The sequence below is a fragment of the Prionailurus bengalensis genome, chromosome A2 (genome assembly GCF_016509475.1).
Source record: "Prionailurus bengalensis isolate Pbe53 chromosome A2, Fcat_Pben_1.1_paternal_pri, whole genome shotgun sequence".
In the NCBI taxonomy this organism is placed as follows: domain Eukaryota; kingdom Metazoa; phylum Chordata; class Mammalia; order Carnivora; family Felidae; genus Prionailurus; species Prionailurus bengalensis.
Window position 1 is genome coordinate 41,978,477 of NC_057348.1, and position 16,286 is coordinate 41,994,762.

Here is a 16,286-nt window from a genome sequence, read left to right on the forward strand (position 1 = left end):
AAATAATAAATTCATAAAGTAAACCAATTTTTCATTTCCATATTAACATGTTAAGTGGATAATGTACAAATAGAAAAAATATTTTTGTGACCTCACTAGTTTGATTTTCTAAAATAGTCTTTTTCTTGATATTCCAATTGAATTATAAGATGAACATTTAATATATTTGTTCATGGTAGCGTGGTAAATATTAATAATAATTTGAAGAATAATTTGTGGGTATTCATTTTTAAATGTATTCATGAATATTCCTATTTAATATGTGCATAATTTAGCTAGAATAACAAAGATTATAAGTCCTTTTCATTATTTCACCTTAATCAAATATAAGGTTGTTAAATACGTACTATGTGCTAAGTATTATTTTAAGAAATAAAACTTTTATGTTTTATTTATTTTTTACTCTTTTTTAAATGTTTATTTTTGAGAAAGAGAGAGAGAGACAGAGTGCAAGTGGCGGGGGGAGTCAGAGAGAGAGTGGGAGACACAGAATTTGAAGCAGGCTCCAGAGGCTCTAAGCTTTCAGCACAGAACCTGAGGTGGGTCTCAAACCCACGAACTGTGAGATCATGACCTGAGCTGAAGTCTGGCACTCAACCAACTGAGCCACCCAGGAGCCCGAGAAATAAAACTTTAAAAAATGCCTGCCTCTAGCCTGGCTAGAGTTAAAAATCTTTATTACCCCTAATGGGCTTTATTAGGTTTTTAAAAATGCAACTGAATTTGTATACAGGTTTTGATTCATTAATACAGTTGATTTTCAACTAATAATGAAAGGATAAGAAACAAATAGATCATTAAAATTGAGAGTTAATTACAGATTTTTAAAAAATTAAAATTCAGTTCTTTTCCTCAAAGTTTTATTTTTCCCTTAGACATAGTTGGGCTTCTACTTTGTATTCTGGTCCTAAAATCTTAGAGGTCTGGATGATAAAAGCCTGTTTAAAAACTTTGAGATCCTTGCACCTGACAGTAAGATAATATAGTGTGTCAAGTGTGCTCAAAAAAATAAAATAATTAACAAACCCCCCAAAAACCTCTGAGATCTCTTTCTGTGTTAAAGCAAAACTAAAATTGGTAGTAAAATAGCCAATCTGAGATGATCTAAACTTTCATTTATAGACAAAATTGAGAAAGATAATAAACTTGAGAGGAAATAATGAAGTATATCCTGGTGAAATCAAATTAATATTTTAGTTTCTGAGTAAACTGTATTTATAAGACTTAAATCCATATTTGAAGAAAAATAGGTAATAGAAATTTCTACTAGTCAAACCAAGGTAAATGGGCCTGAAAAACAGTAAATATGTTATATATATGTAAACAGGGATGAGGAAATCCAAAAATTCTAGTGCAGATCCTGCAACTGTATCTTTATTCACAAGAAAATTCCACTCTAACTCCTCCAGTAAAAATTTACGGGGACATTACCAAAGGGCTCACCAAGGAGAAAATCATACATAAGAATTATAAAAAGAAGAAAGGATCTTTCTTCTCTAATAGTAATGAGCTTGGTGCTCAAAAAGCACAGGAAAATAAGAACAAAGAGGCAAGTCTAGAGATTGCTCTGAGGACACAGAATATTGGTTTCACCTAAAACCCACATATTAACCCTGACGTCTCCAATCTTTTGTAGTGTTAACTCATAACTATTACAGCAAAACATTTCACTTTTATTTTATTTTTCAAGTTTATTGATACATAATTTACAAAATTTAAGCTATTTAAGTAGTACAATGTAAAGTTTTGATTTAATTATACATTGTGAAAGGATTCCCCTCATCCAGTGTACTAACACATCTATCATCTGGCCTATTTACCTTTTTTTAAATTTAATTTTAATTTATTGTTTTTAAATTTTTTTAGGGGGAGGGAGTGATGAGAACATTTAAGTTCTTTCAGCAAATTTCAATTATACAATACACTGTTATCACTATATTCACAATGTTACATATTAAATCTTCAGACCTTGTTCATCTTATCGCTGAAGGCTTGTACCCTTTTACCAAACTTTCCCTGTTTCCCCCACCACCCAGTCCCTGGCAACTGCTTTTCGGTTCTGTTTCTAGGAGTTTGACTGATATGTGGTATTTCTTGGTCTGGCTTATCTCACTTAACATAATGCCTTCCAGGCTGATCCATGTTGTTGCAAATGACAGGATTTCTTTCTTTTTTAAGGCTCAATAGTATTATATCATATGTATATATATTTTTTATCAATTCATCTGTCAGTGGAGACTTAGGTAGTTTCCATACCTTGACTATTGTGAATAATGTTGCATTGAATATGGGAATACAGCTGCTTCTACCAGATACTGCTTTCATTTCCTTTGGGTATATACCTGTGAGTAGAATTGATAGATCATATAGTAGCTCTGTTTTTAATTTTGTGAGGAACTTTCATACTGTTTTCCATTGTGAGTATTCCAGGGTAAATTCCCACCAGTGGTGCACAGAGGTACCTTTTTTTGCCCCACATCCTTCTGCATCCTTTCCAGCATTTATCTCTTACCTTTTTGATACAGTTATTCTAACAGGTGTAAGGTGATATCTCATTGTGGTTTTGATTTTCATTTCCCTGGTGATTAGTAATGTTGAGCACATTTTTATGTACCTGTTAGCCTTTGGTATGTTTTCTTTGGGGAAAAAAAAATGTTTATTTAGGATTTTTGCCCATTTTAAAACTTGGGATTTTTTTTCCTATTAAGTTGAATGAGTTCCTTGTATATTTTGGATATTAATCCTTCATTGGATATGTGGTTTGCAAATATTTTCTCTCATTTGGTAGGTTGCCTTTTCATTTTGTTGATGGTTTCCTTGCCTGGCCAGAAGCCTTTCAGTTTGATGTGGTTCCACTTGTTTTCTGTTGCTTTTGTTGGCATTGCTTTCCATGTCAAATCCGAAAGAAATCATTGCCAAGACCAGCGTCACAGAGCTTACCTCCTGTATTTTCTTCCAGGACTTGTACATTTTCAGGTCTTGTGTTCAACTCTTTAATCCATTTTGAGTTTATTTATTGTCTGGTGTATGTAGGAATCCAGTTTCATTCATTTGCATGTGGCAGTCCAGTTTCACAATACCATTTATTCTGTTAAAATTTATTGTATTAATGAACAAAATTTTAAATTTTAATTACAGTATAGTTAATAAACAGTGTTATATTGGTTGCAGATGTACAATATAGTGATTCAACAATTCCATTCATGACCTGGTGCTCATCAGGACAAGTTCAGTTCTTAATCCGAATCACCTATTTCAAGCATCTGTCCACCTACCTCCCTTCTGGTACCCATCAGTTTGTTCTATATAGTTAAGAGTCTGTTTCTTGGTTTGTCTTCCTCTCTTTCATTTTTTTCCTTTGCTCATGTGTTTTCTGTCTTAAATTACACATGAGTAAAATAATATGGTATTTTTCTCTCTCTAACTTATTTCACTTAGCATTATATTCTCTAGGTCCATCTATTTTGTGGCAAATGATAAGATTTCATTTTTATGGCTGAATAATATTCCATTATATGTACGTGTGTGTGTGTGTGTGTGTGTGTGTGTGTATACACACACCACAACTTATTTATCCATTCATCAGTCAATGGACACTTGGGCTGTTTCCATAATTTGGCCATTGTAAATAATGTTGCTATAAACATTGAATTAACGTTTTTGTAGTTTTTGTATTTGGGAGCAAATACCCATTAGTGTGATTACTGGACCTTAGGGTAGTTCTATTTTTAACTTCTTGAGAAACCTCCATATTATTTTCCACAGTGGTTGCACCAGTTTGCAACCAAGAGTGCAAGAAGGTTCCTTTTTCTCCACATCCTCACTGACACCTGTTGTTTTTTGTATTTTTGATTTTAGCCATTTTATTTTATTTTTATTTTATTTTTGGGGGAGGAAGCATGTACTTTATTTTTTTTTTATGAAATTTATTGACAAATTGGTTTCCATACAACACCCAGTGCTCATCCCAAAAGGTGCCCTCCTCAATACCCATCACCCACCCTCTCCTCCCTCCCACCCCCCATCAACCCTCAGTTTGTTCTCAGTTTTTAACAGTCTCTTATGCTTTGGCTCTCTCCCATTCTAACCTCTTTTTTTTTTTTTCCTTCCCCTCCCCCATGGGTTCCTGTTAAGTTTCTCAGGATCCACATAAGAGTGAAACCATATGGTATCTGTCTTTCTCTGTATGGCTTCTTTCACTTAGCATCACACTCTCCAGTTCCATCCACGTTGCTACAAAAGGCCATATTTCATTTAAAAATATGGAACGCTTCACGAATTTGCGTGTCATCCTTGCGTAGGGGCCATGCTAATCTTCTCTGTATCGTTCCAATTTTAGTATATGTGCTGCCGAAGCGAGCACGATTTTAGCCATTTTAATAGGTATGAGGTGATATCTCATTGTGGTTTTGATTTGCATTTCTCTGATAATAAGTGAGGCTAACCATCTTTTCATGTGTCTGTTGGCCATCTGTAGGTTTTCTTTGGAGAAATGTTTGTTCGTGTCTTCTGCCCATTTTTAATTAGATTATTTATTTTGGGGGTGTTGAGTTGTATAAGTTCTTTATACATTTTGGATACTAACCCTTTATTGGATATGTGATTTGCAAATATATTCTCCCATTCCATAAGTTGCCTTTTAGTTTTGTTGATTGTTTCCTTCATTGTACAAAAGCTTTTTTTTATTTTCATGTAGTCCCAATAGTTTATTTTTGTTTTTGTTTCCCTTGCCTCAGGAGACATATCTAGAAAAATGTTACTATGGCTGATGTCAGAGAAATTACTGCCTCTTCTCTCTTCTAGGACTTTTATGGTTTCAGGTCTCACATTTAGATCTTTAGTTCATTTTGAGTTTATTTTTGCCCAACAGACTATCCTTTCCTCACTTTATATTCTTAGATTCCTTGTTAAAAAAATAATTGACCACGTTTTCATTTATTTCTGGAATTTCCATTGTCTTATCCATTTCTGTGTCTGTCTTTATGTCAATACCATATTGGTTTGATTACTAAAGCATTGTAATATAATTTAAAGTCAGGAAATGTGTTGCCTCTAGCTTTTTTTTTTTTCAAGATTTCTTTGGCTTTTTGCTGTATTTTGGATTTCTATACAATTTTTAGATTTTTTTTTCTATTTCTGTGAAAAATACCATTAGAATTTTGATAGGGCCTGCACTGATTCTTTAGATTACTCTGGGTAAAATGGACATTTTAGCAGTATTAATTCTTCCAGTTTGTGAACATGGCATACCTTTCCAGTTATTTGTGTCTTCTTAATTTCTTTCATCAGTCTTTTATGGTTTTCATTGTGCAAATCTTTAACTTCTTTGGTTAAGGATTCCTAAATATTTCATTAATTTTGGTGCTCTTGTACGTGGGATTGTTTTCTTGATTTCTCTTTCTGATAGTTCATTATCAGTGTGTAGAAATGCAATTGATTTTTGTGTGTTGATTTTGTTTCCTGCAACTTTATTGAAATTATTAATTCTAACAGTTTCTGGTGGATTCTTTAGGGTATTCTGTATACAATATCATGCCACATGTAAATAGAGAGTTTTATTTCTTCCTTTCCTATTTGGCTGCCTTTTATTTGTTTTGGTTTTTCTTTCTTATCTAATTGCCCTAGCTACTTCCAATATTGTGTTAAATAAAAGTCAGGAGAGTGGACACTATTGTCTTGTTCCTGATCTTAGAGGAAAAACTTTCAGCTTTTTATTATCAGCTATGATGTTAGTGGTGGGTTTATCATGTATGACCTTTATTATGTTGAGTAAATTCCCTTTATACCCAGTTTCTTGAGAGTTTTTTTTCATTAAGGAGTGCTGAATTTTGTTGAATGATTTGTTTGCATTTACTGAAATGATCATATGATTTTTATCCTTTATTTTGTTAATGTGGTGTATCACTTTGGTTGATTTGTGGATGTTGAACCATCCTTACTTCCTAGAATAAATCCCACTTGATCATGGTGTATGATCTTTTACACGTATTGTTGAATTCAGTTTGCCAATATTTTGTTGAGGAGTTTTGCACCTATGGTCATCAAGGATGTTGACCTATCAATTTCTTTTCTTGTGGTGTTCTTGTTTTGCTTTGGTATTGGGTTAATGATTCCTCAGAAAATGAGTTTGGAAGTATTCCTTCCTCTTCAGTTATTTAAAAGAGTTTGAGAAGTGCTGATATTATAAATGTTGGGTAGAGATCACCATTGATGGCATTTGGTCCTGGACTTTTCTTCATTGGGAGAGTTTGGATTACTCATTCAATCTGATTCATTACTGGTCACTTCACTTTTTGTAGTTCTTCATGATCCAGTCTTGGCAAGTCATATATTTCTTGGAATTTATCCATTTCTTCTAGGTTGTCTGATTTGTTCATATATAATTGTTAATAATAGTCTCTTATGATTCTTTATATTTCTGTGGTATTATTTGTAATATTTCTCTCCTGTTTCTGATGCTATTTATTTTTGTCCTCCCTTCTGTTTTCTTCTTAACTAAAGTTTGATTTTATATTTTAAAAAACAGAACTTAATTAAACTATTCTTTTCTCTTGTCTTTTTAGTTTCTGTTTCATTTGTTTCAATGCTATCTTTGTTATTTCTTTCCTTGTGCTAACCTTGAGCTTAGTTTGTTTTTTTCTAGTTCATTAAGGTTTAATAAGTTAGTTTATTTGATATCTTTTATTTTTAATGCAATTTTATCTATTTATCTTAATGTTTATTTATTTTGAAAGCAAGAGAGAGAGAGAGAGAGAGAGCAGGAGCAGGGGAGAGGCAGAGAGAGAGAGAGAAAGAGAGAGAGAGAGAGAGAGAGAGAGAGAGAGGGAGAGAGAGAATCACAAGCAGTCTCTGTGGTATGAGTGCAGAGACCCACACGGAGCTTGAACTCAAGAACTGTGAGATCATGTACTGAACCAAGATCAAGAGCCAGTGCTTAACTGAGCCACCCAGATGCCCCTTACTTTTTTTTTCTCTGATGTAGGCTTTTATTAATATGGACTTCCCTCTTAGAACTGCTTTTGTGGGGGCACCTGGGTGGCTCAGTCTGTTAAACATCTGACTTCAGCTCAAATCATGATCTCACATTTCGGAGGTTCGACTCCCATGTCAAACTCTGTGCTGACAGCTCAGAGCCTGGAGCCTGCTTCAGATTCTGTCTGTCTCTGTCTGTCTCTCTCTCTCTCTCTCTCTGCCCTTCCTCCACGCACACTGTCTCTCTCTCTCTCTCTCTCTCTCTCTCTCTCTCTCTCTCTCTCTCAAAAATAAATAAACATTAAAAAAAATTTTTAAAGAACTGTTTTTGCTGATTCTCATAGGTACTAGTAGGTTAACATTTCCATTTTCATTTGTTTCAAGATAGTTTTTGGTTTCTCTTTTGATTTCTTCGACGCATCAGTTGTTCAGTAACATGTTGCTTAATCTCCACATATTTGTAAATTTTCTTGTAATTAGTTTCTAGTTTCATACCATTGTGGTTGGAAAAAAATGCTTAAATATATTTTCAGTCTTCTTAAATTTATTAAGACTTGTTTTGTGGCCTAACATAATATTTGTCCCAGAGAGTGTTCATGTGCAGTAGAGAAGAATGTGCATTCTGAGCTGCTGTTGATGGAATGTTCAGTATCTATCCGTTAGGGCCATCTGGTCTAATATATAGTTTAATCCAGTGTTTCCTTATGGATTCTCTGTCTGGATTATCTATATAATGTTGTAAGTCAGGTATTGAAGTCCTTGCTCGTATTGCATTCATTGTATTGCTATCAACCTCTCCCTTTAGATCTTTTTCATATTTGGCTTATATATTTCAGTGTTGCTAAGTCAGCTGCATAAATACTTACAAATGTTACATCTTCATGTTGGATTGACCTCTTCACCGTTACGTAATAGCCTTCAGTGTTTGCTTTAAAGTGTGTGATCTATGTGCAGTTACTCCCACTTGTTTTGGTTTCCATTTGCATGGTACATCTTTTTTCATCTTTTCATTTTCAGTCTATGTGTGTCCTTAAAGCTGAGGTGAGCCTCTTGTCGGCAGTATATAGTTGGGTCCTGTTTTTTTGTTTGTTTTACTCAGGAATTGCTTGTCTTTTGATTGGAGAATTTAGTTCATTATACCAAAAGTATTTATTGGTAAGTTTGGACTTACTGTTGATATTTCATTACTTGATGGATGGTTGTTTTATAAAGCCCATATTCTTCCTCTCTTGCTCTCTCCTTTGTGATTCATTTTATGTAGTATTATGTATTAATTCCTTTCTCTTTGTCTTTTGTGTATGTACAATAGGGTTATTGGTTATGGTTACCATGAGTCTTAAATAAAACATATTTATAACCTTCTATTTTGAGCTGATAATAACTCCAACTTCAATGCATACCAAAGCTCTTTCAAACCCGTATTTTGTATTTTTAATGTCATCATTTGCATCTGTTTACATTGTGTATCCATTAACAAATTATTATAGTTATTTAATACTTCTCTTTTTGACCTTTATAGTAGAGTTATAAGTGATTTATCTACCACGATTATAACAGTAACATAACTATATGGTTACCTTTACCAGCAAGTTTTATATATTCATATGTTTTCACGTTTCCAATTAGCTTGCTTTTGTTTCAATATGAAGAACTCCCTTTAACATTTATTGTAAGTTTCGTCTAGTGTTGATGAACTCATTTAGTTTTTTTTGTTGTTTGTCTTTTGTCTGGAGAACTCTTTCTCTCTCCTTTACTTCTGAAGGACAGCTTTGCTAGGTAGAGTTTTCTTGTTTGGAAGTTCTGTTGTGTTTTGTTTTGTTTTTCTTTTAACACTTTTATGTCATTCCATTCTTTCTGGCCTGCAAGATTTCTGCTGAAAAATCTGCTTGTGGTCTTATGAGGGTTCCCTTATGGGGAAGTTAGATCCCTCAGACAGTGGCTTTTAAAGTACACTGATAAACCTCTCTAAGGAAAAGACTAGGAAATCGGTGATTTTGTCTGCTCCCTCTGTGCTAAGCCTTCTGGGGACAGCAAGTTAAGAATTGCTTCTTTATTTGCTAGAGTCCTACGGGATTCCTAAGCGGAAGCCCATTTAGCTATCCTAGCCAGGTAATCTGGGGGTCATCTCCTGGGCAGCAGCTGGGAAAGCTGAGGCACAATGTGTCCAAGCTCCTTCCAGGGAGATACTGGTGGGTGGCGAAGGTTAAAAGAAGGCAGGAGATTAGTCCTCTATTTTCCCTTATTTCTAAAAGGATCACAGCCTACTCTAGTGTCTTCTAGATTAGCCTGGCCCTGTGGCGGCAGCTTTTTTCTTTTTAAATTTTTATTTAAATTCTCGTTAACATACAGTATAATGTGAGTTCCAGGTGTACAATTTAGTGATTCCACACTTCCATACAACACCCGGTACTCCTCACTACAACTAGGCAGCAGCTTTTAACATATGCACATAAAACTCACTCAGGGACAGCTGGGAGACAGATTTTGGATTTCTTTGCTCCCTCTGTGCTATGCAGCCACTGTGAGTGCTGTGTGCCATTTGAGAATTGCTTTGCGAGTCTTGTGGGTCTTATAGACACAGACCTGTTGGCTTTCAGAGCTAGGCATTTTGGGAACCCACCCCTCCAGTGGCAGTCTTAAAGTTCGAGGCACTAGGTATAGGGTCCAAATGCTTCCCTACTAAGGGAGAAGCTACAAATTGGGGATTTCCTCTGTATGGTATAGAGCCGTGTCAGGTGTGGAGTTCATGGTGAAAGCATATCCTAGTCTTTCCTCCCTGCTTCAATGTATTTTCTCATTTGCTTGGTGACAGTGTGGTGGTCATTCAGGTAGTTTCAGGATCTCCTTCAGAGGGGATTCTTCCATGGGTAGCTATACCTTCTGTGCATTTATAGGAGATAGGCTTGGGAGCCTTCAATGTCACCATCTTGGTGCCAGGACCCAAAAGAATCAGTTTTTTAAAACTTCAAGTGTAGGTGGGTGTTGGCTACAAAGGGACAGTATGACAGAATTTGGAGGCGATACAATGGTGTCAAATCTGTAGAATCATAAACCGTAAATAGTTCATTTTACTGTATGCTAATCTTAAAAAAAATCAGCCAGATATCTGATGAACCCAGATGGAATGTAGACTGTGAAAAATCAATCTAATGATATTAGAAATCTATAACAGAATTATATTGAAGGAGGTAGGGAAGAAAGAAGATGACTAGGTAACTTTTGGAAGCAGTGTTTTGACTACATACCTTAATGGTAAATATAAAATGAAATTAATTGTATGTAAAGTGCTGTGGTTGGTAAATTTGTTTCTCCCAAGGATAGGGTTCAGGAATTGTGGGGGAAAACAAAACAAAACAACTTTACTTGTATACTAGCGTCTATCAAACAAGTAAATACAACATAGATGAGAGCCATGTCTCTCACTGATAGAGAAAATAGTTACAAATAAACAAAGAGGGGGTCCTAAAATCAACTGGTTGGTTCTCAATTAAAGTTGAAGGCATGAATGTGAATTTATATTTATTTTATCTACAGAAAGATAGATACAGAAATGAATAGAGATATGTGTATGTACATGCATCAGTAAGTATGTATGTAGATTTCCTAACTTCGTCTTAGCTCAGAAACTGTGAGAGACTGCATATGCAGATGAACAATGGTCAGACCACACATATGAAAATAGAACTCTGACTCATAATCTGTGGCAACCAGCCCAGGAAACCAACTCATTATCTACAATAACCACCCTAGGAAGTCAGCCTTCTCCTATAAGTCAGACTAGTAGGAAGTCAGACTGCTATCCCTAACAACTGGTGCAGAAAGCCAAACAATAACCCTTGTAACAACTGGCTTAAAATTGCTAGAAATTGATTAATAACCAGCAGCTTCCCTAATTTCTGTACATGCTTCTAACTTAGGACCAACCAGAAAAAGCTAGATATCCTTAACCAATTACACAGGATGCCCTATTTGTAGGTATTTTACCTAACTTCCCTGTGTCACCGGCCTCTAATCAGGGCATATTTTTCCTTCCACTAAAAAACTTTCCTTCTCCTCTGCCTGCTTTTGAGTCTCTATCAAATGCAAGTGAGGGGGCTGACTCCATTGCTATTGCAAACTGTGAATACATAGCCTTTGCTTGTTCTCATTTGGGTAGTCTTCCTTTATTTCCCCAACAGTGACACCACAGGAGCAATGAATACACCCAGGGACCAGATCTTGGACTCTCAAAATTATCCTCCAATAGAAGGAACCAGGATTCCTTGCAGTAATCGTTGATTTCAGGGTCTGCTCAGGAAAAATACAAAGTGCACTTGAAGTGTTTTGTGATGCCAGAAAAGGAAGTGCTGAAAAAGAAAGAGGAGGAGGAGAAGAAGCATGGGAGCATGTCAAATGGGCATAGGAGCCAACTTGAAAACTCTCCCATAACCAAAGCTGGAGCGATTTGCATAACCAATTAAATAATTATAGTATTGAATTATAGCCTAAAGAATAAAATGAATATTTACAAGCCCACATGGATATAAGTAAGCAATTGATTGAATAAATAAGTAAAAGGGGTAGAAAAGACAACACTTTCTTATAGAGGAATTATAATTAGTAAATGTAGACAGAATGAGGGAAATAGAAAATTACCATTAGATCACAACAGGAATAATTGCAAGCAAGGGTCCCTGGTGACTACTAGACTTAGTAGTGAAAATTTCAAGGATCATCAGGATAGTTGTAGAGTCTTAAAGTATCACACTAAATATATTTATTAATCACTGCAATAAAGTTAACATGTGTCCACAAATTCTTTAAAATTGTTCCCCTCCCCCAAATGTTACCTAGCTGAACTTAAAAAATCGCTTCTAAAGAGGGGAATATGGAAAGGGGAAAATAATAACTTTATGGTTGAAAAGTTTGGCAGAAATAGCTTGAACCAAGTGATTAAGCTTAGCATTGCCAGTAATAAAGTATACTGATATTATGTATCCTCTGATATAATGCCATTAAAGGACACATTATGGTAACCTTTGCCAAATTATATAACCTCAGCTTAATTTATAAGAAAGTATTATACAAACTCAGTTAAGAGATAGTATATAAAATATGTAACTAGTATTCTTTTAAAGTGTCAAATTCATGAAAAACAGGAAAAGACTGAAGAACATTAACAGATTGGAGGAGACCAAAGGGATATAATGACTGAATGCAGAGTGGTAGCCTGGGCTGGGTCCTGGAACAGAAAAAAAAAAAAAAAAAAGACATTAGTGGAGTAACTCGGGAAATCCAAATGAAGTCTGTCGTTTAGTTAATAGAATTGCACCAATATTAATTTCTTATTTGTGATAAATGTACCATGGTAATAACATGAGATCTGAACATTGGGAGGTGTGGGCTGAAGGGTATATGGAAACTCCCTATACTATCTCTGCAACATTTCTGTAAGTATATCATTATTCCAAAATAAGTGGTTTTTAAAAGTTCATGTCTACAAACAATTAAATGTTTACTTTTATTTAATATTTTAAAGTTTATTTATTTATTTTGAGAGAAGGAGAGATTGTGCATGCATGAGTTGGGAGGGGCAGAGAGAGAAAGAGAGAGAATCCCAGTCAGGCTCCATGTGGGGGTGGAGCTCATGAACCATGACATATGACCTGTGCCTAAACTAGGAGTTGGATGCTTTACCGACTGAGCCACCCAGGTACCCCTAAATGTTTATTTTTAAATAAATAATGACAAATGAGTAACATCATGGCAAAAATTGGAGAGGTTAGGAGAACTTTAGCTCTTCACAAAATGGATATGGCCTAGACTTTGATTCAGGATTATTCCACAAGGTAGCATTCTGTGTAACTATTTTTGGCTAAAGCATTAATAATATGTTATATATTTTAAGTAGAGTTATGAACAGAGACAAAGCACGTCCAGGAAATAGCAGTGTGTATTTTTTTAAAACTATATATGTATACATGTTGAAAGATTTGGCAACAATAGGTTTTAGATGAATCTAATCTTTAAAAATAATACTAAAATTATAAAGAAGAAAATAATTCTTTCAGTGGACATGAAGAGTTTTAAAATACTTAAGGGAGCTTGGGTGGCTCATTGGTTGAGCATCTGATTCTTGATTTTGGCTCCGGTCATGATCTTACAGTGCTGGGATCAGACCGCAAGTGAGGCTGAGCACAGCCTGCTTAAGATTCTTTCTCTCTCAGGGGTGCCTGGGTGGCTCAGTCAGTTGAGCGTCTGACTTCGGCTCAGGTCATGGTCTCGCAGTTGGTGAGTTTGAGCCCTGCGTCAGGCTCTGTGCCCAAGGCTCAGAGCCTGGAGCCTGCTACGGATTCTGTGTCTCCTTCTCTCTCTTCCCCTTCCCCACTCATGCTTTGTATCTCTCTGTCTCTCAAAGATGAATAAATGTTAAAAAAATTAAAAAACCAAAAAAGATTCTTTTTCTCTGTCCCTCTCCCTTGTCCACACGTGCCTCCCCTGTTCACACGTGCTCTCTCTCTAAAATAAAATAATAATAATAATAATAATAATAATAATAATAATAATAGGGCTGCCTGGGTGGCTCAGTCAGTTAAGCATCTGACTTTGGCTCACGTCCTGATCTCCAGATTTGTGACTTCAAGCCCCGCATCTGGCCGTCTGCTGTCAGTGCAGAGCCCACTTCAGATCCTCTGCTCCTCTCCCTCTACCCCTCCCCTGCCTGTACTCTCACTCTCAAAAAATGAATAAACATGAAAAAAAAGTTTTAATTAAATAAAAAATAAAAATAAATACTTCAAAGTTGATGACTTTCATTTGCATATGCAAAGAGGTAGTAGACTATTAATTTATCTAACAAGTTTTGATGTTTTTCTCATATTTTAACTATAAGCATAAATCCATTGGATTCTTATTGTATGATTGTGGATCTGGGTTTGTAATAACTCTCATATTGTTCTCCTTCGTTGAAATACATTTCCATCAGAATTATTTCCGGTTCACTCCTGCTTACCCACCTCATATGCAAACTGCTCTCTGGAGTCTTTCAAAATTACTATAACCCTCACTCTTACTTGTGCCTCTGTGTGCCATCTTTTTTCCCCTTAGTTAATGTGTGTGCCTTAGTCATTAGTTAGCGACTGAAGCTCATGCACTATTTTACACTTCTTTTTTTCCCCAAAGCACCTAGCACAGTGCTGAGCCTAAATAGAGACTTAATGAATAATTGATTGCTTAATTAAACTGAATGCTTGTACAACAAGGATAATCCATTTCCTGACCCCGCAAGACAACACAGAAATTACTGATTATCAGAGGCTGCCCTTACTGCTTAACATCTATTCCAGATAATACACTAAAGCCTCGAGTACAAAAATCATACCAGATTAATGTTCATCCCTATATTACATGTAGAAGTTATTTGAGGTGGTTGCAGTATGGTGACTTTTGACCTACTTTCCATTTTAAAAATTAGATTAGGAGGGAAGCTCTGTAGATATACACCCATAGTATTCTTTTCTCTGAATAGCCAAATGAATATCACCACTACCAAAAATAAATAAATAAATAAAATAAGGGAATCAAAATAAAAGCTCACCAGTTGAAAGACTATTAAAAGTTCAGAATTTTTTCTTTTAAAAATCCTTTCTGTTACCTCTGGGAAAAAAACTCAAGGCAGTGTATTTTCATAGAAAATTTGACAAAAAACTTAGGAGCTGAAAGTTGAAATGAATTGAATTTTCAAAAGTCTGTGGAAACAGAAGGTGGGAATAAAAGTTTAAACTGAATAAAGAATAAATGACAAATGGAGGGGATCAATAGTATACTCCTGATACTCCTTTATTTTAAAAATTATAGGATCCTGAATTATTTTCTGCTTTCCCCCAAATGGTTATGAACCCCACAGTCTTGTAAACATAGGAAATATGTCATACCTCACGATAAACGATATCACTGACATATTTGAGAGTTTCAGCAAACATCCATTCTTGATAACATGAGGTATCAACATGATTTTGTTTGAGTTGAGTTATTAAGAACTCTGTAAAGGTCAGATTCCCACTTCAAATGAAAACATTGCTCTGAAATATAAACTCCTATAATGAGCTCACTCTAATTTTAATTAATAACTCTCATAGAAACCCTACAAAACAAATAAAAACAATTCATTTGACAACATATGGCAAACAATCTTTTTTTTTAAATTGTATCTTGTAACATCTATATTGTTGTTACAAGTAACTCTGGGATTTGCCTGCCAAAGAGACAATAAAGGAAAGGATGCCCTTTTCAAATATTTGTATTTCTTCTAGAGAGATAAATACAGAAGTGTGCAAAATAAAGAAGGAAAACAAAGATGTTCTCATCTAGTTCATGTGAGGTTTTATCTCATGTAGAAATTTTTTGAAATTCATTTACAATTCTAGAGTCTCTGATTCATTGACTTCATTAATTTATAAGGGAATTAATCTCACTACTACTACTGCAAGCTCTTACCAGTATGTTTGCAAAAAGATTCTATTTTTAAAACAATGGTTGGAAATTAGTCATCATTTCACTGTTCATGTGTATATTTTCAGAATGAAATTAAGTGGAACATTTTTTTGTGTGTGTTGTTGTAGAATCCCTCTACGTTTTAAACTAATTCCCTTTGATCCACAGGCTATAACACTTCCCATGAAAATGGATGCATTGTTTTCCTTAGCCCAAAGTTGAAGTATCAGAAAATACAACCAGTAATATGTAGCAAACATATACTTTACTTAAAACTGTGGGTAGAGAAATATTTGAAAATATTTATATTTCACAGAACATTTTAAGTACCATATTTCCAGGGTTCTTTGTCACTAGCTGGTGGGTTAGACTTTGCCCATCTACTTTGTCAAAGAGAAGGTGATACCTGAGTTACTTTATAAAAATGTTGGACTTTCCCCTTCCTTGAATCTTTGTTTTGTCATCCATTTATTCATTCATTGACTCACTCACTCACTCACTCACTCACTCATCTATATAAGCATTTATGGGCTGCCAAATGTGTGAGCTACTATGTTATTCACTGGGGCAACAATAGGGAGGAAAACCAAAACCAAACAAACTAACCACAAAGACTCGGCTTCTATTTTCACAGAGATAAAATATTAGAAGCGTGGGTTCTAATTAAACTATCACAGAAATAAATGTAGAATTACAGCTTTGACCAGTGCTATGAAGAGAGGGACCCGGTACCATTTGATGTCAAGCTAAGAAAAGGCTTCCCGAAGTGAAGGATGGTAGGGGAGACAACAAACAAGCAAAGGAGGTAGCATTCAGTCAGTCATGTGTTCAGTGCTATTTCT

General features: G+C 35.1%; 1 non-coding gene across 1 annotated transcript; it reads right to left on the reverse strand.

Moving 5' to 3' along the window:
- Positions 1 to 4,256: 4,256 nt before the first annotated feature.
- LOC122488900 lies at positions 4,257 to 4,363 on the reverse strand. Its single transcript, XR_006298788.1, has one exon. It is a non-coding gene; the product is annotated as a U6 spliceosomal RNA (small nuclear RNA).
- Positions 4,364 to 16,286: the final 11,923 nt, after the last annotated feature.